The sequence below is a fragment of the Bos indicus genome, chromosome 7 (genome assembly GCF_029378745.1).
Source record: "Bos indicus isolate NIAB-ARS_2022 breed Sahiwal x Tharparkar chromosome 7, NIAB-ARS_B.indTharparkar_mat_pri_1.0, whole genome shotgun sequence".
In the NCBI taxonomy this organism is placed as follows: domain Eukaryota; kingdom Metazoa; phylum Chordata; class Mammalia; order Artiodactyla; family Bovidae; genus Bos; species Bos indicus.
The window spans coordinates 76,782,007-76,802,510 of NC_091766.1; the positions used below are offsets into that span (position 1 = coordinate 76,782,007).

At 38.3% G+C, this 20,504-nt stretch overlaps 1 long non-coding RNA gene and 1 pseudogene across 1 annotated transcript in view; one reads left to right on the plus strand and one right to left on the minus strand.

Moving 5' to 3' along the window:
* LOC139183923 (uncharacterized) overlaps nucleotides 1-20,504 on the plus strand; it is an 863,152-nt gene that overhangs the window by 282,250 nt on the left and 560,398 nt on the right. The gene's annotated exons all lie outside the window — the stretch shown is intronic.
* The window catches only part of LOC109561121 (mitochondrial adenyl nucleotide antiporter SLC25A23 pseudogene), a 39,862-nt pseudogene continuing 36,116 nt past the window's right edge, over nucleotides 16,759-20,504 (minus strand).

The window sequence follows — 20,504 nt, forward strand, 5'->3', positions numbered from 1 at the left end:
AAAGACTCTTCTAGCTATGGGGGTGGGGGCAAAACTCTTGGTCAGAAAGAGTAGATTCATACTCTATGGAAACATGTATTTTCTATTTAGATGTCATAAGTCTTGAATCTTTCTTTAGATGAAAGAGCACCAAATTGAGCAAACCCTATAAAATAATTTCTATTTTCATTATCACTTATGAGACTTCAGTGGGATTTATGCCATTTCATTTAATTATTAACATGTGAAGAATGATTGCAGGGATCCCACATGAATTGTCTTCCATCCTTCCTCTCTGATTCTTATTTTAATTGTGTAAACCTATTTAATGACAGGACAGAAATATTGGTTAACTGTGATTTTGATTCAGTAATTGTGCAGAAAATCTTATTTGCATATCTTTTCAAAAGGCCAATTTGAAGTTCTGAAATGTTGACTGAAGTTGACCAGACTCTACACAGGAAAAAAATGTCATGCATAAGGGCATGATGATCTTTAGACCATTATATATCCATTACCCATTTATGTAACCAGCATACGTATAGCAGCATATTTATTGGAAATAGACATACTTTGCAATGACTGCCAGAGAAAAAGTTGAGAACTTCATATTATTCGACTTCAGTCATCAGATGTAAACATCATAAAATAAGGTATATGTTTTCCTGTGTATGGTGTGTGTGTACTCAGTTGTATGTGATTCTTTGCAATCCCATGGGCTGTAGCTCACCAGGCTTCTCTGTCCATGGGATTTCCCAGGCATGGATACTGGAGTGGGTTGCCATTTCCTCCTGCAGGGGATCTTCCCAACTCAGGGATGGAAGCTGCATCTCTTGCATCGCCTACCTTACAGGTGGATTCTTTACCACTAGTGCCATCTGGGAAGCCCTTTCCTGTGTATAGTATACACATAAAACTACATATTTGAGGTATTCAAAGTGTATATTGCATTTATTGTTGGAAAATTGAAAAGCTTTCTGAATGAAGTAATTTATTTTCACACAAGGTCCATTAATCGAGTCAGAAACTGCCTCAAACATGGCCTAAGCGAAAAAAACAAAAAGAAGGGTTTTTGGTTCATTGGATAATGCTGGCTATACCCAGATCTGCAAATGTTTTCAGAGATCCAGGCTTTTCCACTATTCAGTGTTTTTTTTTTGTTTGTTTTTGTTTTGTTTTTTTTTTACTTTGTTTTGTTTTGCTGACCATTTTGGTTGCGTTCTAGGACTGAGACTTCCTCCAAGTTTGTCAACAACCAACTCAAAGCTTGAATCTGGTAGACTAAAATACACTGCTTTCTTGGAAGCCCTGATATAGGAAGTGATAAAATACACTTCCCTTTCTTGGAAGTCCTGATTTGTCCCAAATAAGCCCACATGCAAAACCATGACACTGTGAGTTGGTTCTAAGGGTGGAGTAGTGGAAAGTATAGTTTTGACAATCTCTAGGGACATATATTGGAGAAGGCAATGGCACCCCACTCCAGTACTCTTGCCTGGAAAATCCCATGGATGGAGGAGCCTGGTAGGCTTCAGTCCATGGGGTCACACAGAGTCGGACATGACTGAAGTGACAGCAGCAGCAGCAGCAGCAGGGACATATATAGGGCTTCCCTGGTGGCTCAGTGTTAAAGAATCTACCAGCCAATGCAGGAAACATAGGTTCAGTCCCTGGTTTGGAAAGATCCCCTGGAGAAGGGCATAGCAACCCACTCTAGTATTCTTACCTGGAGAATGCTATGGACAGAGGAGCCTGCTGCTGGGCTATAGAACATGGGTTTGCAAAAAAGTCAAGCAGGACTTAGAGACTTCACAACAATAACATCAGGGATGATTCTAGTTGTTAAAATAGGGGAAATGTTTTTGATTGATTTCTGGTTAGTAGATTTCAGAGATGCTGCAAAATATCCTACAACACACAAAACAGACCCCTAGCTCAAAATAAAGAATCATCCATTCCAAAATATCAGTAGTGTCAGGCTATGAAACTGGAAGTGGCACCAATTCCTGCTGGTCCACAATGGGCTGTAGAGAGAAGTAAGAGATGCTTACTCTAGAAAATTGTGCTGTAATTAGAAGTACAGTAAATGTTGATTAGGCAGCAATGCCTGTCAGCAAGAGGGAGTATTTTTTGCCTCTAACCTTGGAGTAGAAAAATACAAAGACATGTGGGAATTGTCAAAATTTTTAACAATGAATTTTTATCTTAAAAGTAATTGGCAAAGTTGATTTTTCTGTTTTTTTTTTTTTAACTCATAATTCATCCTTGCTCCTGGTTGAATTCCTTGGTGTTGTGTGAATTATTTGCATTTTGCTAAGTTGATTTGTCAGAAATTCTCTACCATTAGCATATTAGCTAGTACCCTGACTTTTATATTTTGTATTTTATATTTAAAAAAATAGTATTTTTTAATTATTCTATTTTATTGTCAGGTCAGATATTTTAGCTGAAAATAATTTATAATTAGAGGGAAAATTATTGTTTAGGTGAAATTCTAGTTGCCTTTTTCATTTTTTTGACTATGTAATGTGAGGGTGACACGGCAATTTATTTTGCTTTTATATTATTTAAATTGAAAATGTTCTTATGTTCATTAAATAGGTTATTGGAATTCATAAGAGGTAAAAAAACTTTATAGCATTTTGTTTTATTTGTTTAAAGGGTAGTTTATTTTGCAGTTGTTTTTTGACTTGAAATATTCCTATCCAGGAGAAGGCAACGGCACCCCACTCCAGTACTCTTGCCTGGAAAAATCCCGTGGACGGAAGAGGCTAGTAGGCTGAAGTCCATGGGGTCGAGAAGGGTCAGACACGACTGAGCGACTTCACTTTCACTTTTCACCTTCATGCATTGGAGAAGGAAATGGCAACCCACTCCAGTGTTCTTGCTTGGAGAATCCCAGGGATGGCGGAGCCTGGTGGGCTGCCGTCTATGGGGTTGCACAGAGTTGGACACGACTGAAGTGACTTAGCAGCAGCAGCAGCAGCAGCATTCCTATCCAAGTGTTTAAAAAAGCAAATATTTTTATTTTCTTAGGTCCATTAATAATTATTTGAAGTATTTCCTTTAGAAAAAAAAAATAAAACTCTATTGCTGAAGGTTGTTTGGATGTTCCTTCTGTGTGTGTATGTGTGTACGTGTGCGTGTGTGTGTGTGTGTTCCAGAAAAATAATTAAGTAGTTTTATATAGCAAGAACGGTCTGATCCCATGAGTAAGGAATAAAACAGAGAACATGCCTTCCAAAAGTAAATGCTGAATTACTGTATGTTTTATGGTCAGATGTGTGCACACACACATATATGTGTGCACACATCTGACCATCAATCAAACCCTCAAGCTTGCCTCCAGGAAAGTTGAAAGAGTGCATCTCACAAGGGAGGAAAATGCATTTAAAATTAGTGCAGCCATAAAATAAACTGACATAACCCAAAGCTACAAATAATGGACAGAAAAGTCCTTCTGGGTCTCTCTCTCTCTTTCAGCAAAGATTTTGACTTTCTGTTTTTATTTCTTGTCAGTGATCCTGTGTGTGTTTAAAATGACATAAAGTGCATTCATTATGCCCCCAGATTCCAACTGCTTCAACCTTTCTTGTATATTTCTCAAGAAAATGCAGACTTTTGGAATAGAGAGCAGATGCAGAAGCAAAATGACAGCCCTTGTGGGATCTCTGGTGGCTTAAAAAAAAGCTCCAAGCAATTTTCTCTATTGCATCATGCCTGAAAAGCAGCTTAATTCTTCTGTTATGATTAAAGTTGATTGATTGAATTGATCTGTGATGTATCCTGTTTCCCTAGTTTACAAAGATGCTCAGGAAGAGTGAGGAAGCTGTCTGAACAGGATCCAAGTGCTTAATATATGCTAAGGTCCCACTTAACATTTATTATCTGTTATCGAAGGTAGGAAAAAGCATGTAAATTATATGGATGTATCTGATTCAAGGAAAGGGAAAGATAAATACTTATGTAGACGCTCAGTGATTTTCATCAACCATTTTCTAAAATATACCCCATCTTTTTTTAGATTTACCAGTAAATTTATAAGAAGCTCTTCCGTTGCTAGTAAGTTATGCCGGGAAGTTAAACTGTTTTTACCTTACTGTTATGCCAGGAAGTTAACCTGTTTTTACCTTACTGTTGCTTACAGTATAAGAGATATGAAAAACTTCAAATATGACTCTTAAGATTGCTTAATAAATATAAGTTGTATGAAAAATTAAATTTAGGACCCTCAGGAAACTAGAATAGTTTAAAAGTGCTCTCCTTGTGAGTTTTTATTTGTTTGTTTCAAATGGATTCAAAAAAAGAGAGAGAATCATTAGTAGATATTTCTTCCAATTTTGGGTGGGTGTGAAAATGAGGCAAGGCAGTAATTTTCTGTGCATGTACATGTATGCTTGTGAGGTACAGAATTTCATAGAATTTGTCACTAAATACAGCAACAGCTTGATAAATACACAGTTTTTTAACATTCAGAGGAAAAGTGTTAGATTAAAGCTACTACGAATTGGCAAAGTACAGCTTAACCTACTTTAAAAAAAATATGATACAGGGAGCACAAACCTGGTGCTCTGTGAAAGCTAGAGGGGTTTAGGATGGGGTGATGATAGGAGGGAGATTAAAGATAGAGGGAACATGCATATACCTATGACTGATTCATGTTGATGTATGGCAGAAAACAGCACAATATTGACTCAGTTCAGATCAGTTCAGTTGGTCAGTTGTGTCCAACTCTGTGACCCCATGGACTGCAGCACGCCAGGCTACCCTGTCCATCACCAAGTCCCAGAGCTTGCTCAAACTCATGTCCATCAAGTCGGTGATGACATCCAACCCTGCTGCCATCCCCTTCTGCTCCTGCCTTCAAATTTTCCCAGCATTGGGGTCTTTCCTAATGACACAGTTCTTTGCATCAGGTGGCCAAAGTATTGGAGCTTCACCTTCAGCATCAGTTCTTCCAATGAAAATTCAGAACTGATTTCCTTTACTTGTTTGAAATCCTTGCAGTCCAAGGGACCCTCAGGAGTCTTCTGTAACACCATGGTTCAAAAGCATCAACCCTGTGGCTCTCAGCTTTCTTTATGGTTCAACTCTCACATCCATGCATTACCACTGGAAAAACCATAGATTTGACTAGACAGACATTTGTTGGCAAAGGAATGTCTCTGCTTTTAAATATGCTGTGTAGGTTGTCCTCTAAGGAACAGTGTCTTTTAATTTCATGGCCGCAGTCACCATCTGCAGTAATTTTGGAGCCCAAGAAAATAAAGTCTGTCATGGTTTCCATTGTTTCCCCATCTATTCGCTATGAAGTGATGGAACCGGATGCCATGGTCTTAGTTTTCTGAATGTTGAGTTTTAAGCCAGCTTTTTCACTCTTCTCTTTCACTTTCATCAAGAGGCTCTTTAGTTACTACCTGCTTTCTGCCATAAGGGTGGTGTCATCTGTGTATCTGAGATTACTGATATTTCTCTGGCAATCTTGATTCCAGCTTGTGCTTCTTCCAGCCTGGCATTTCACATGATGTACTGTGCATAGAAGAAGTTAAATAAGCAGGGTGACAATATGCAGCCTTGACGTACTCATTTGTTGTTCCATGTCCAGTTCTAACTGTTGCTTCTTGACCTGCACACAGATTTCTCAGGAAGCAGGTAAGGTGGCCTGGTATTCCCATCTCTTTAAGTATTTTCCACAGTTTGTTGTGATGCATACAGTCAAAACTTTTAGGGTAGTCAATGAAGCAGAAGTAGATCTTTTTCTGGAATTATCTTGCTTTTTCTATGACTCAAGAGATGTTGGCAATTAGACCTCTGGCTCCTCTGCCTTTTCTAAATTCAACTTGAACATCTGTACAAGTTGAATTGAATATCAACTCAAAGTTCTCGGTTCATGTACCATTAAAGCATAGTTTGGAGAATTTTGAGCATTACTTTGCTAGTGTGTGAGATGCGTGCCTTTGTGTGGTAGTTTGAGCATTTTTTGGCATTGCTTTTCTTTGGGATTGGAATCAAAACTAACCTTTTCCAGTCCTGTGAGTTTTCCAAATTAGCTGACATATTGAGTGCAGTACTTTCACAGCATCATCTTTTAGAATTTCAAATAGCTTAGTTGGAATTCCATCACCTCCACTGGCTTTGTTCAGTAGTGATGCTTCCTAAGGCCCACTGATTTTTACTCCAGGATGTCTGGCTCTAGGTGAATGATCACACCATCATTGTTATCTGCATCATTAAGATCTTTTTTGCATAGTTCTTCTGTGCATTCTTGCCACGTCTTTCTAATATCTTCTGCTTCTGTTAAGTCCATACTGTTTCTGTCCTTATTGTGCCCATCTTTGCATGAAATGTTCCCTTGGGTGTCTCTAATTTTCTTGAAGAGATTTCTAATCTTTCCCATTCTATTGTTTTCCTCTATTTCTTTGCATTAATTACTTAGGAAGGCTTTCTTGTCTCTCCTTGGTATTTTTTGGAACCCTGAAATTTTTGGAGTTACTTTTTGCAATTGTGATATTTTTGTTCACATGGAAGACTAACAAAAAGGAGAATTAGCAATAAATTTGTAAAGGCTAGAAAATTTTCAAAATTTCTGTATTGTTAGAAAGCTCTTTAAGGAGCTATAACTTTGTAGAGTCCAATATCTGCCTAATCACTTTTTCTTGTTTTCATAGAACTCAACACTTTTGTTAAAAAAAAAAAAAAAAATCCGAGCTTTTAGATTTTAGTCTCAGTCAGTCACAGCTATTATACCAACAAACTTGATACAGACATAACATAGTAATAATACTAATTAAAATAATTAAAACAGCTACAAAACAGTATCAATACAACAGCTGTGAGCTTCTTATGTTTCAATAACTGTCTTAAGCCTGTTATAATTTTTATCTTAATCTCATAACAGTCTATAATGCTGATATCATCAATGTTTCATTTTATAGATGAGGAAAGTGAGCACAAAGAAGCTGACTAATTTTCAGATTCTCATGGACCTGGCTACCATATTCTCTTCCTGTGTTAGGTTTAAACTGGAATATTGCTTGACTTCCGCAGCATGTAGGGTTTTATGTAACAACAACAAAACAGTCTGAAGATTTCATTTTTTATTTTATATTGCCTCAAGGCCACAGATACAAAGAGAAATAAGTATACTATTTATGTACCTCTTTTTAAGAGTTTACCCCTTCCCAGTGTCAGGGAGGAAGAATTTTTCCTCTAATCTTTTAGTTTCTTCTGACTAGTCTAAAAATTAAATTGGTATGAGACAGATAAACAGGAAAAAAATCAAACAAAAGTGTAATAATATGTATATATGGAAAACGCTCAGGAAAACTTATAACTCAGCAAAATGGCTGAAACCATCACCTTAAATGCCATCTTCAGCTAAAGATGAAAAGAATATTGGGAGTAGTGGTTTGGGACCTCCACTGGGAGGAAGGTAATTGGCATAAATAAATGGTTGTTGGCTCATACAGAAGTAATGAGACAAAGAAAGAAGTTTTAACACAGACTTTGCTAGGCTTGTCTAGTCTACATGCTGGTTTATATTATAGTTACCCATGAAATTAAAAGACGCTTACTCCTTGGAAGGAAGGTTATGACCAACCTAGATAGCATATTCAAAAGCAGAGACATTACTTTGCCAACAAAGGTTTGTCTAGTCAAGGCTATGGATTTTCCTGTGGTCATGTATGGATGCGAGAGTTGGACTGTGAAGAAGGTTAAACGCCAAAGAATTGATGGTTTTGAACCGTGGTGTTGGAGAAGACTCTTGAGAGTCCCTTGGACTGCAAGGAGATCCAACCAGTCCATTCTGAAGGAGATCAGCCCTGGGATTTCTTTGGAGGGAATGATGCTAAAGCTGAAACTCCAGTACTTTGGCCACCTCATGCGAAGAGTTGACTCATTGGAAAAGACTCTGATGCTGGGAGGGACTGAGGGCAGGAGGAGAAGGGGACGACAGAGGATGAGATGGCTGGATGGCATCACTGACTCGATGGACGTGATTCTCAGTGAACTCCGGGAGTTGGTGATGGACAGGGAGGCCTGGCCTGCTGCGATTCATGGGGTCGAAAAGAGTCGGACACGACTGAGCAACTGATCTGATCTGATCTGATGGTAATAGCTCCTTTCATAGAACAGATTTTCTATCTACATTCTTGAGGAAGTTATGGTGAAAGTCAAAGTTTCTTCCTAAGTATTTTGGGCCTTGATTGTTTTCAGCTTGAAATAATACTCATGCCAAAGAAACGTTTTGGGGTGACAAATTTTGCTCCCCTATATGAAGAACTCTCTGCTGCATTTTATCTATTCTAACTCAAGTTTGAAAGCTTCAGATTCAGAATTAAGAATTAAATTAATCTTTAAACAAAAGTGAATATGATTTTTCTGAAACCAGGCACTGTAACACCATTATAGGAAATAAAAGAAAAAAGCAAAACATTTAGGGTTGAGAGTTATAATATAGGACATCCTGTTCAATTTAAATTTCAGAGAAACAATTAATTTTTTAAAAATTTATATATGCCCCATGCAATATTTTGTATATAGTTGCACTATATGTTTTTTATTTATCTGACTTTCAAATTTAATCATGATATATATATATATATATATATATAGTTTCTCCCATATACAAAATTTTAACTTTAAAGTGATAAAATGTTTTTCAAAAGAGTCCCAGCAAACACCTTCTATTTGTTACAGGTAAGAAATGCTTATTGTCCTTGCTTAAACCAAACATTTAGGGAAATGGATTAAATTAAATAATTTAGATTTAAAGACATGGAAGGTGATTATATCTGTGGTGACCACTTGAGGGCAGATACTTGGAAAATTAACATTCTCTTATCAAGAAAAAGGAGGGTATGCAGACACAAAGTGTCACTATATAGGGTGCTTAAAGATAAATAAAACATGGTTTGCTTTCTAGAAAAAATTGTTGGTGATAGTAAACAATTACCAAAATTGCTTGGTCTTCAGATTGTCCACCATGAGACCATAGTGGAAATCTCCCCCTGGCTTAACTCTAAGCTAAGTAGGATTCCTAATTTTTTTTTTTTTTTTTTTTAGTTTTCATTTCTTTTTTTTTTTTTTTAAGAAATGCAGAGGTGGCAGTAGTTCTGCAACATTTTGCTTCTGGCAGAGTAAACTATCTCATGGTCAGTGAGAGCCCCATTTATTAGGCAATCTGAGGTATTCTCTGTTCCAGAAGGTGAACTCATTGCCAAGATAGCCCAAGGGCTTTGGACTAAATTCTAGCACTCTTGTTTTGCAGAAACTTAAAATCTATACTTGGCCACTATTCTGTGTCAAGAATTTATTTTTTTTCTTCTTCTTCCCATATCAATGACAAATTTTATTAACATCAAATAGGAGTTATTGTAAATATTGCAGCTCTTAAAATATTGCAGTACTGAAGCCATTAGATATTGTTGCACTGTTAAAAGTGTTTCACTTAAAACAAAACAAGTGGCTACTGGTCCTATCAATTTTTAATGAATAATTAGAACTGTTTTAAGATTGATTCTTACACCTTTGCTCTTTTTCCCTTGTCTCACGTTCTAAGGGCATTGTTGTTCAGTCACTAAGTCATGTCTGACTCCTTGTGACTCCAAGGACTGCAGCATGCCAGGTTCCTCTGTCCTCCATTGTCTCCTGGAGTTTATTCAAACTCACGTCCTTTGAATTGGTGATGGTATCTAACCATCTCATCTTCTGCTGCCCTGTTCTCCTTTTGCCTTCAATCTTTCCCACCATCACAGTCTTTTGTAATGAGTTGGCTGTTTTCATCAGGTGGCCAAAGTATTGAAACTTCAACTTCAGCATCGGTTCTTCCAATGAACATTAAGTGTTGATTTCCTTAATGATTGATTGATTTGATCTCCTTATCGTCCAAGGGAGTTTCAGTCTTCTCTAGCTCAAAAGCATCAGTTCTTCAGCACTCAGTCTTCTTTATGGTCCAACTCTCACATCTGTATATGACTACTGGACAAACCACAGCTATGGCAATAAGGACGTTTGTCAGCAAAATGATGTCTAGGTTTGTCATAGCTTTCCTTCCAAGAAGCAAGTGTCTTTTATTTTCATGGCTGCAGTCACCATCTGCAGTGATTTTAGGGGCCCAAGAAACTAAAATCTGTCACTGCTTCCACATTTCCCCTTCTATTTGCCATGAAGAGATGGAATCAGATGCCATGATCTTAGTTTTCTGAATGTTGAGTTTTAAGCCAGCTTTTTCACTCTCCTCCTTCATACTTCAACAGGATCTTTAGTTCCTTTTCAATTTCTGCCATTGGAGTCCTATCATCTGTATATCTGATATTTTTGATATTTCTGCCAGCAGTCTTAATGCCAGTTTATGATTGATTCAGCCTGGCACTTCTTATGATGTACTCTGCATACTAGTTAAATAAGCAGGGTGATAATATACAACCTTGTCATACTCCTTTCCCAATTTTGAATCATTCTGTTGTTCCATATCTGGTTCTAACTATTGCTTCTTGAACTGCCTATAGGTTTCTCAGGAGACAGGTAAGGTGATCTGGAAGTCCCATATGTTTAAGAATTTTCCAGTTTTTTGTGATCCACACAGTCAAAGGCTTTAGTGTAGTAAATGAAGCAGAAGTAGATGTTTTCTGGAACTCCCTTTTGTTTTCTCCATGATATAATAAATGTTGGCAGTTTGATCTCTGGTTCCTCTGTCTTTTCTAAAGCCAGATTGTACATCTGGAAATTCTCAGTTTATGTAGTACTGAAGGTCTAGCTTGAAGGATTTTGAACATAATCTTACTAGCACATGAAATGAGTCCAAATGTATGATAGTTTGAACATTCTTTGATATTGCCCTTTGGGATTGAAATGAAAACTGACCATTTCCAAGACCTGTGGCCACTGCTGCATTTTGCTGATGTATTGGAAGCATCATCTTTTAGGATTTTAAATGGCTCAGCTAGAATTCCTACACCTCCTCTAGTTTTGTTCACAGTAATGCTTCCTAAGACCCTCTTGACTTCATGCACTAGGATATCCAGCTCAAGGTGAATGACCACACCATTGTGGTTATCTGGGTCATTAAGATATTTTTTTGTATAGTTCTTCTGTGTATTTTTTGCCACCTCTTCTTAATCAATTCTTCTTTTAGGTCTTTACTCTTTCTGTTATCATACTTATCCTTGCATAAAATTTCCTCTTGATATTTCCAGTTTTCTTGAAAAGATCTTTAATCTTTCCCATTCTATTGTTTTCCTCTATTTATTCACATTGTTTAGTTAAGAATGTCTTTTTATCTCTCTTTGCTCTTCTCTGGAACCCTGCATTCAGTTGAGTATATCTTTCCTTTTCTCCCTTACCTTCACTTTTCTTCTTTCCTCAGCTATTTGCAAAGCGTTCTCAAACAACCACGTTGCCTTCTTGCATTTATTTTTCTTAGGGATGGTTTTGGTCACCACCTCCTGTACAATGTTATGAACCTCACTCCATAGTTCTTCAGGCAGTCTGTACCAGATCTAATCTAAGGGCATGTAGGAGTTCTAAGGGTATATAAGAGGTAAACCATAAACAATCTATTTTAATTCATTTAATATGGTTCTTCAGGATACACTTGTCTTTAGTAAAATGAGGAATCCTGGATCCCTATATAATTATCGTCCTATTGTCATTATTTTCATCTCTTAGTGGAGTGGGAGGACTTCTATTGTGACTTTCAATGCGGTGAATTTGAAACTCTTGTGAAAGTCACACTGTAATTTAGTTTTACCACTTCCTTAAGTTCTTAGCACACTTTTTTTTCATGCTATAATATTTCATATTTGCATATGTTAAACCCAAAAGGTTTTTTATTTTTTTCTTGGCCAGCTTTCAGTTCAGTTCAGTTGCTCAGTTGTGTCTGACTCTTTATGACCCCATGAACTGAAGCACACCAGGCTTCCCTGTCCATCACCAACCCCCTGAGCCTACTGAAACTCATGTCTGTAGAGTCGGTGATGCCATCCAACCATCTCTTCCTCTGTCGTCCCCTTCTCCCGCCTTCAATCTTTCCCAGCATCAGGGTCTTTTCCAATGAGTCAGTCTTTGTGTCAGTTTAGTGAAATATAATTCACATACCATACAATTCACCCATTTAAATTGTAAAAATAAAGTATTTTTAGTATATTCACAGACTTAACTTTAACCACAACAAAATTTAGAACATTTTTATCACCCTCAAAACTAATCCCTTAGTACCCATTAATTCATGTTCCATTTGCCTCCAGCAGCCCAAGTCCTAGGCCACAGCTACTCTACTATCTGTCTCTATAGATGATACTAGTCTGGACACTTCCCATAATGAAATAATACAAGCTATGGTTTTTTGTGACTGGCTTTTTTCATGTAGAATAAAGTTTTAAGATTATTCAATTGTATAACTTGTTTCAATACTTCATTTCTTTTCATTGCCAAATAATATACCATTATATAGATAGGATTTGGTTCTTTTTAATGCATGCCTTTTCAAATTGATTTAATTATTCTTTGACTGTGTGAATCACAACAAACTATGGAAAATTCTGAAAGAGTTGGGAATATGAGACCACCTTATCTACCTCCTGTGAAATCTGTACGCAGGTCAAGAAGCAACAGAACTGGACATGGAATAACGGACTGGTTCCAAATTGAGAAAAGAGTATGTCAAGGCTGTATATTGTCACCCTGCTTATTTAACTTATATGCACTGTACATTTGCAAAATTCCAGGCTGAATGAAGCACAAGCTGGAATCAAGATTGCTGGGAGAAATGTCAATAACTTCAGATATGCAGATGACACCACCCTTCTGGCAGAAAGTGAAGAGGAACTAAAGAGCCTCTTGATGAAAGTAAAATAGGAGAGTGAAAAAGCTGACTTAAAGCTCATCATTCAAACAGCGAAGATCATGGCATCCAGTTCCATCACTTCATGGCAAATACATGGGGAAACAATGGAAACAGTGACTTTATTTTCTTGGGGTCTAAAATCACTGCAGATGGTGACTGCAGCCATGAAATTAAAAGATGCTTGCTCCTTGGAAGGAAAGCTATGACCAACCTAGACAGCATGTTAAGAATGCATTTGAATCAGTTCTAATGAGGTGGATGATACTGGAGCTTATTATACAGAGCGAAGTAAGTCAGAAAGAAAAACACCAATACAGTATATTAACACATATATATGGAATTTAAAAAGATGGTAATGATGACCCTATATGCAAGACAGCAAAAGAGACACAGACGTAAAGAACAGACTTTTGGACTCTGTGGGAGAAGGTGAGGGTGGGATGATTTGAAAGAATAGCATTGAAACATGTATATTATCATATGTGAAACAGATCTCCAGTCCAGGTTCCATGCATGAGACAGGGTGCTCAGGGCTGGTGCACTGGGATGACTCAGAGATGGGATGGGGAGGGAGGTGGAAGTGGGGTTCAGGATGGGGAACACATGTACACACATGGCTGATTCATGTGAATGTGTGGCAAAAACCACCACAATTTGTAATGTAATTAGCCTCCAATTAAAAAAGGGGGGGGAGACATTCCTTTGGCAACAGAGTTTCGTCTAGTCAAAGCTACAGTTTTTCCAGTAGTCAGTATGTATGTGAGAGTTGGACCATAAAGAAAACTGAGTGCCAAATAATTGGTGCTTTTGTACTGCAGTGTTGAAGAAGAATCTCGAGAGTCCCTTGGACTGCAAGGAGTTCAAACCAACAGAGGAAATCAGTTCTGAATTTTCATTGGAAGGACTGATGCTGAAGCTGAAGCTCCAGTACTTTGGCCACCCATGGGAAGAACTGAGTCATTAGAAAAGACCCTGATGCTTGGAAAGATTGAAGGCAGGAGGAAAAGGAGACAACAGAGAATGAGATGATTGGATGGTATCACCAACTCGATGGACATGAGTATGAGCAAGTTCTGGAAGTTGGTGATATACTGGGAAGCCTGGTGTGCTGCAGTCCATGGGGTTACAGAGAGTCAAACACGACTGAGCAAATTAACTGAACTGATTTTTTAACATCACCAATGTATATTTAAAGATTGGAAACCTTGAAATAATTTGTGCAATCTAGATTGACATCTACTCATCTTACATGCCCCAGTTCAATTGAATAAAATGAGACTGGAAAAAAAATTGCCAGTAGTAAGGAACATATAGATACAACATAATGGTATTAGTCCTTTTCTCACTGAAATTATTGTCAGCCATTTTTTTCTATTACTTGCTATCTACTGATATATACTTATTAATATTTTTAACAGAATATACTTCACTGTTAAGTCCCAAAGTTTCATTCTCACAGAAAATAGTTTATTAGTCTGCTTGTCTTTTATAGCTATTCAGACTAATATATCCATAATGCCATATCCTTATAATAAATATACTTATTAAAGATGTATTCTTGAACAATGGTACTTCTGTTGTTGAGAAAAAATCTGTAGAAATCAAGTAGTTAATTTTTATTTCCACTGTCATATATATGTATGATGTGTAGCTATATACCATTTTCTCTTTCTCTCCAAATATATAAATATATGTTTATATATTCTTACATGCATATCTCATAATTTTTGTATAATTTCAATATATGTCAATAGTCTAAACATACAGAAATGACATATATATATATATATATACACATATATTTACACACACACACATATATGTATCAGTGTGTGTGTATGACTATATCTGAAATTATGTCAGAATACATGATTGATTTGGAAAGGTTTTTCAGCATTTATTTCTTCTTTAAATGAATTGCTAGTAACTCATCAAAATACTAAAAATATGGCAAGAGTATCCTGACCCTTTCAGCATCTGTTTTGGGCCAAGACAGAAAGTAGAAGTTAAGAGATATATATGGTAAAATTATAGATTTTACTCTTTGGAATATTTTTTATTCTTAAATTGCAAACAGAATAGAAGAAAAGTGCAAAGGTATAAAAAGTCCAAACTATGAACCATAAGGTATTTCAAAGAAACTCAAAGTAATCGGAATAGATATGTGTAGATAAAATGCATACATACATAGACATAAATCTTAGAGCAGAGAATTTTCCAGAACTGAGGGACAAGAATCTCTGATAAAATATAACTTCAGAAATCAAGTAAAAAATATGCATAAGTACATACATAGAAGCTTTCTAGTAAGAGCTGCTCAACTATAGTCCATGATATATTAACTGAGAATGCAGAGAAAATAAGCTAAAAATATGTATTAAATATATCTAAATACAGAAAAATATGAAATGACAAAGAAAGTTTTCCAATGCTACTGTAGTAGAGCATGATAATATTTACATCAAGTTTTATAACAGAAAAATATATAAGCATTCCTTGATAAATTATAAAATTATGGCATCAGGATTATAAACAACAAATTATTCATAGAAGTTAATCCTAGGGTAATACGATTATGGAGTAGTTCAAAGAGGACTTTAACTTCATTTGTAATACTCTCATTCATTAAAAAGCATTAGAAAATTATGAAAGTGTGAAATCTTGGTAGTTGTACATAGGAGTCCATCAATCTCTATCATGTTCTGTGTTTAAAATTTCATTAGGAACAAAATCTTAGAAAACATTTTATAGAGTTTGGAGTGGTCCTTCCAAATCATGGCATCTTCGATCAGTTACTTAATCTTTCTGTGGTCCTGATTCCTTACCTACAAAATAATTATACAAACTATACATATGTACAAAGAGCACTCTAAGGGTTATTGTGCTATAATGTATAGTAATAAACTTGTAATAAATATTAGAATCATCCTTCATAAGAATTAAACTATTTGTTATGCATGTGGCACCAGAGAAGCATAAATAACCAATTACCTTGGAAGAAAAGCTATGACCAACCTAGACAGCATATTAAAAAGCAGAGATATTACTTTGCCAACACAGGTCCATCTAGTCAAAGCTATGGTTTTACCAGTAGTCATGTATGGATGTGAGAGATGGACCATGAGAAAGCTGAGCGTGGAAGAATTGATGCTTTTTAACTGTGGTGTTGGAGAAGACTCTTGACAGTCCCTTGGACTGCAAGGAGATCCAACCAGTCCATCCTAAAGAAAATAGTAATGAATATTCATTGGAAGGACTGATGCTGAAGCTGAAACTCCAATACTTTGGCCACCTGATTCTGGACTCATTGGAAAAGACCTGATGCTGGGAAAGATTGAAGGCAAGAAGAGAAGGGAATGACAGAGGATGAGATGGTTGGATGGCATCACCGACTGAATGGACACGAGTTTGAGAAAGCTCAGGGAGTTGGTGACAGACAGGGAAGCCTGGCATGCTGCAGTCCGTGGGGTGGCAAAGAGTCAGACAAGACTGAACAACTGAACTGACTGAGCAAGTAGGAAGCAAGGCTTTATCTGAAAAATCATATAAAGAGTCAGATGAATGATGCAATTCTTACATTTATATATATTTAAATTAAAAAAAATTGAGACAATAAGTTATTGCCAAAGTATAAGATGATACTGAGTATATTGTATACTATAAGCTGAATCTTTCTGGCCAAAATTTGTATTTTAAATCCTAATCCTTAATATGAAGGTAATAGGAGTGGAAGCTTTGGGAAGTTATTAGATCAGGAGGACAGAGTCCTCATGAAAAGAATTGTGTGTGCGTCAGTCGTTCAGTAGTGTCCCAACTCTTTGCGACCCCATGGACTGTAGCCTGACAGGCTCCTCTGTCCGTGGAATTCTCCAGGTGAGAATACTGGAGTGGGTTGCCATTTCCTTCTCCAAGGGATCTTCCTGATCCAGGGATCAAAGAGCGGTCTCCTCGTAGATGGCCAGGTCGATGCCCGCGTAAGGGATGATGCCCAGAATGTTGGGCAGGTAGCCATAGTGGAAGGCGCCGGGCCCTTCTGGCTCCAGGATCTGCTGCACACAGTCCAGCAGCCTCTTATAATGGCCCGTCCAGTGAAGGATCAGCCAAGTCTTCAGCATCTCCATGGGGGTAGATGATGGTTTGGGATGTGGCGCCAGCCAGAGAGCCAGCCACAAAGTGCTCCTGCACCTGAAGTGTCTCCTGTTGCCCCTGAATGGTCCACTTGATCTGCTCATAGGCCATGAACGACTCAGGTGCAGTCTTGAGCATGTTAATCCTGTCACCATGCCACAGGGAACACACACCCCGCTCTTGGATCGCTCTGGAGGCCCCCCAGGATGTTCAGCCATTTGGTCTTGGAGGCGTGGATCTTCATGAAGACCTTGAGTCAGTCTAGAGGGGCTGTACCTCTCCTGAACATGGCACTCGCCACCGCCCCCACCACCAGCTGCTTCCACCACATGCCAGTCAGCTTCTCCAGCTCTGAAAACTCATTCGGGATGGTCAGGCACTTGCCAATACCCAGGACCGTGAAATGCTTCCAGAAATACAGCACGTCTTCCATGTTCTCCAGCGAATGCAACAAGACGTGGTCACGCCACTCCTGCCAGTCAGTGGTCATGGTACTATCATGCGTCTATGCTGTGCAGGATTTTCTCTGCCTGCTCCAGCTAGATGGAAATGCCCAGGGCTCAGAAACTGCTGGATCTCAGAGACGTCGATCTGACCATCCTGATCGCGGGCCAGACTGTGGAACAGAAGTAGAAGGCGCCGTTCCTGTTCCTGCAAGTAGAGGATAAACTCCTCCAGGTCAAGGTCGCCATCTGGGTCATTGTCACCCTCAGGGGAGATGCCCTGTTGGGCTCTGCAGTCCGGGTCGCCCCCACCCAGCTAGCCGAGCACAGGGGCAACTCATGGCGACCATCCCTGTTACTGTCCAGCCCCTTGAAGAGGTGACGCCAGCCCTGATGCCGCTAGGCCTCGCCCGCCCCCAGCCCCACCCTGCATGGCGCTCGCGCGCAGCGGGGAGGGGAGCCTGCAGCCGCAGCAGCCTCAGCGGTGGCTTGCCAGCTTCCCCCTCCCCTACCCGTCCCTGGGCCCCGCAGGCCTCAGCGCTGCCTGCCCAGGCTCTGGCTCTTATAGGAGGCAGTGACTCCTGCAAGTGCAGGAATGGGATTAATGAATGAGATCAGTTCAGTTCAGTTCAGTCGCTCAGTCATGTCCAACTCTTCGCGACCCCATGGACTGCAGTTTGCTAGGCCTCCCTGTCCATCACCAACTCCCGGAGTCCACCCAAGCCCATGTCCATTGAGTCGGTGATGCCATCCAACCATCTCATCCAATCAGTGACCTTATAATAGAGACCCAGACTTCCCAGGTTGCTCAGTGGTAAAGAATCCACTTGCCAAGTAGGAGACTCTGGTCGATTCCTGGGTCAGGAAGATCACCCAGAGAAGGAAATGGCAACCCACTCCAGTATTCTTGTTTGGGAAATCCCACGGCGAGAAGAGCCTAGTGGTCTCCAGTCCATGGGGTTGCAAGAGTCAAACATAACTTAGCAGTCTAAACAACCACCACCACAAGCCTCTCCTTCCTGGCTCACAGGGCCATTCTCACTATGTTTTTCCATAGTAGAAGGGTCAGTGGCGTCCTCTGGGTCTCTGTTGTTGTTTAGGCTGCTAAGTCATGTCTGACTCTTTTGTGACCCCATGGACTGTAGCCTTCAAAGTTCCTCATTCCATGGGATTCCCCAGGCAAGAATATTGTGGTGGAGTGGGTTGCCATTTTCTTCTCCAGGCATATCCCAGACCTAGGGATCGAATCCACCTCTCGTGCATTGGCAGGCGGATTCTCTACCACTAAGGTTGCCATTTCCTTCTCCAATGCATGAAAGTGAAAGTGAAGTCGCTCAGTCGTGTCCGACTCTTCGAGACCCCATGGACTGCAGCCTACCAGGCTCCTCCGTCCATGGGATTTTCCAGGCAAGAGTACCGGAGTGGGGTGCCATTGCCTCCTCCGAAGGAGAGGCTTACTAGATATTGAATCTCCTGGCTCCTTCATCTTGGATTTCCCAGGCTCCAGAACTGTGAGCGAGATGTTTCTATTGTTAATAAGCCATCTAGTCTATGGTATTGTTATAATATCCTGAATGGACTAAGGTATTACTATGTGAACAAAATAGATCTCTCTCTTTTCCCTATTAATTTAAAATAAAATAAAAAAACTTTTATATTCTTCTGTGGACTGAGCCTATGCATTCTTTTTTCTGGTGACATATGAAATATGAAGATAAAAAATATAGGATGCTTATCACATCTATTGTATTTATTTTATATACTGCAGTTTTTTTGTTTTGTTTGGAACAATTGTTCTCACTCCTTGGGTCTAATATTTCATGAGCGTAGCTTAGAACATGAAATTCTGCAGCATTTGTTCATTATGAACAAATGCCTACTTATGAATTCTTGTCTCAGAAGCTAATTTAATTGGTGAATTTCAACTACTATTGCTTATTTCACACTTCAGTAGGTAAAGATGCATTAATAATCGAAGTTTCAAACTGTAATTAACATTAGCTTTAGGCTCCTGACAATGAAATGATTACATTTTAATATATGGGTTGATAAAGTTAATCTAACATATGAATAAACAGCAAAAATAACTTACATTTACTCTTTCTCTGCAAATTGATACATGCATTTGCATGTTATAAGGCATGGAAAATAAGTTAATGTTGAAGAAAAAGTTACAGGCTGTCAATACAATTCTTGAATATAATCAATTCAATGTACAACAATGAATTTGAAATATTTCAACAAAAACCTTATTTTTCTTGAAAAAAATTAAAAGATACTTTTCACCTGGCTTGATTTTCTTTCACAGTTTTACAAGTTTATGTCTTATTTATTCTGTTCTTAACTGAATTGATTACTTTATAAAGCTTCCTAAATGATGAATTTGTATGCTGACATCTTGTTCTTAATCATAGAATACCATATTGTCTGAATTCATTTGCCTGGTGTTATATTGTGGTGCTAGTGGTAAAGAACACACCTCCATTGTAGTAGATGCAAAGAGACTTGAGTTTGACCCTTGTGTTAGGAAGATCATTTGGAGGAGGGCACAGCAACCCACTCGAGTAATTTTGCCTGGACAATCCCTTGGACAGAGGAGCCTGGCAGCTCTAGTACATAGGCTCTCAAAGAGTCAGACACGACTAAAGAGATTTAGCATGCACACACGTTACCTTTATGTTGAAAAAATATATATTCATGATATAGTATCAATCAAATGAGGAAAACACTTTTCTTGAATAATATTTTGTGGAACTTTCCATAATATTTAAAAAATTAATAGTGTTTAGAATGGTATAAAATATAAATAATTGAGGTTGCTAAGTGTGGTACTTTAACATGTCCTAACACTTCACAGCTTCAGGTGCACAAGAACAGAAAAACAGCCTAACTTCTTTTCCAGATAGGATTCATTGCTCAGAATCCTAGAATACATCAGTTCTTTTGACATATTCAAATATGTGCACCTTATAGTTTTTAAAGACTAGGCTGGCCTTTGAAACAAACTCAAAGAAATAGACTGAATTAGCTAAACAAATGGGTTAAATTCCTACGCTGATCTCAGATGTCAGATTACAGAGCTAAGAAAAAAGGCTTTTTTATTTCCC